The sequence below is a fragment of the Schistocerca americana genome, chromosome 6, assembly GCF_021461395.2.
Source record: "Schistocerca americana isolate TAMUIC-IGC-003095 chromosome 6, iqSchAmer2.1, whole genome shotgun sequence".
Classification (NCBI taxonomy): domain Eukaryota; kingdom Metazoa; phylum Arthropoda; class Insecta; order Orthoptera; family Acrididae; genus Schistocerca; species Schistocerca americana.
In genome coordinates, this window is record NC_060124.1 from 376,279,980 (window position 1) to 376,282,902 (window position 2,923).

Sequence of the window (2,923 nt, forward strand, 5' to 3'; positions counted from 1 at the left end):
CAAACATCAGGCAAGAAATGAATTTATGGCTCGTATGACGAGTTTCCGAATTTATCCGTCATCAGATGTCCAGAAGCGTATGCTGCATTTAGATATGGCGTTTCAAGTTGTATCTGAAACAAACATTCGCAAACTAGCATGTCCTTAAAACCAATGAATTAATTCCGAAATGCGTCATATGAGCAATAAAGACATTCCTTACCTGCTGACTCTTGACTTTCACCACTGCGACCAGTCAGCCTGAACGCAGAAATATTGATTATTATAATACTGTGTGACTTACGGCAGATAAATATTATTCAAAATAAAACATTCTCGAGAATCTTGGAAACCCAGGGACCCATATAGCGCCAGAATCAATGTCGATACAGGCAAAAATGGTCGAGGCTGTCGATTCTCCGAATGGATGAACGGTTTGAGTTTGTACGGAACCGTCAGTGCGCGAGTCTTAGTCACACCAGGCCTTCCTTGAAAAAAAAAAAAAAAAAAAAAAAGAAGAAGCTTTAGAATACTGCTCTCGCAAAACATTTCGTTGTTTACCACGTAATCTTAATAACAAGAGATAAACAAAAGATTAAGCAACCCACACATGGGTAGTCACAAAGTAAAGTTATACACTGTCTTGTTTGTTTGTAGTTGCGTGTATGCTGCCCTATTAGACACTGAAATACCGGCACCGCAGTACGGTAGTACGCCGCTACCACGTGGCGCAGTCAGTCTTCACTGTACCATTTTGTTTTGGCTCGCCGGCCGTGGTGGCCGAGCGGTTCTAGGCGCTTCAGTCCGGAACCGCGCGACTGCTACGGTCGCAGGTTCGAATCCTGCCTCGGGCATGAACGTGTGTGATGTCCTTAGGTTAGTTAGGTTTAAGTAGTTCTAAGTTCTAGGGGACTGATGACCTCAGATGTTAAGTCCCATAGTGCTCAGAGCCATTTGAACCATTTTTTTGTTTTGGCTCCTTTAGCGGCGTGCTGCGGTACTGCGTATCAGGGCTGCGGTCCCGTATCTGCAAACAAACAAGTAGCTGTATCAATTTACTTTTTCGATGTGATCATCAAAAATTTATGGCTACTCCTCATATAGTCAAATGGTTCAAATGGCTCTGAGCACTATGGGACTCAACTGCTGAGATCATAAGTCCCCTAGAACTTAGAACTACTTAAACCTAACTAACCTAAGGACATCACGCGCATCCATGCCCGAGGTAGGATTCGAACCTGCGACCGTAACGGTCGCGCGGTTCCAGACTGAAGCGCCTAGAGCCGCTCGGCCACTCCGGCCGGCACCTCATATAGTCAAATTATCAGGTTTAGGTGACGCAAGAGTTATATGTTGTTTACTCTGTTTTCTTTCGGATACAGTTATTTAGCCGGCCGGTGTGGCCAAGCGGTTAAAGGCGCTACAGTCTGAAACCGCGTGACCGCTACGGTCGCAGGTTCGAATCCTGCCTCGGGCATGCATGTGTGTGATGTCCTTAGGTTAGTTAGGTTTAAGTAGTTCTAAGTTCTAGGGGACTGATGACCTTAGAAGTTAAGTCCCATAGTGCTCAGAGCCATTTGGACAGTTATTTATAAACTAGTAAACCAATAATCTTTAAAAAAATTAAAAGAAATAAATGAAGGTTCACCCTCTATTTATATTGCTTCATTTCTCATTTCTGACCCAGAAACACATATGTGCACGTACACCCCCCCCTTCCCCCCCCCCCCCCCCCAAACACACGCACATACATACAAACAAACACACACACACTGATAGATTTTGTCAGGACTGTGACTATACTTCTGCCTTTGTATTATGTTCTTTGCGTTTTCCCACCAGTCTGTCTGAAAAAGTGGGTCAAAGGCCCTCCACAACTGCTCGAGTTGTTGAACTCTTAGATAAATGGTTAGCATGTTAAACGTCGTAGGTCCTGAACATAACATTTTACACTAAGATGCACTAAATTTTAACTGTTTACTGCAGAATGACATAGGTGTTTATTACGGTTTTATATTAATTTTTTACCAATATCTACTGTGTATTTTAGTAATAATCCTTCACAGTACAGTGTGCATTATTTAATTGGTATCCTTTATATGTTCCTCTTTAAATATCTCGATTTTAGTTGCCTATTTTATCTCCTTATCTATGCTACAATTTACTTTTACAGAATAGTGCCTCTCGTTTTTTGTATACTTTCTCAGAAGCTGTATGCAAAGTCTGGGTTTCGCTTTATGATTATTATTGCTAATATTATGTTCTTTTTTTCATTTGAGTACCAGCTTGCATTATATAGTCACACAATACAGTGTTAACCAACAGCTGTGTCAACAGATACAATTAGCACACTTAAAAATGTTGTTGTTATTCTTATGACCATTTCCTACGGTTTGGGAATTGTGTCCATCTTCTGTTTATTGAATTCTCAACTCATTATTCCACAACCGTTTGAGAGGATACAGGAATAGTATGTAGTTATAAGGCACTGTGAGAGCCTGATGACAGAACCTTTAGGGTATAATGTGCTGATGACATTCTCTTTGCTAGTATCACTTCGTTTCAGGTGACAGAGAGTACCCATCCCTGGAAATTTTGTGTCTGTTATGCAACATGCGTTTAATGTTAAGGTCACTTGCTCATTAGTCCACTTAAAAATCTTTTTTCTTTTGTTTTTCATCTAAAATAGATACTCAGTGTTTCCTGAACACAACAATAATCAAAAGAATTGAATTGGAAATCGATAAAGTGTAATGGATGTAAAGTGCCTTGAAGATGGAGACTCAGGAGATTAAAAATGTGTTGGAACATATGCTTCTTAGTAAGAGCGTGAAGACGGAAACGCTATAATGTGTTGGAAATGTGTAAAAGAGGTTGATCACACGTTTGCGTAAACCAATAACGGATATGAGATCCAAAAAGATGAATGATGTCAAAACTATAC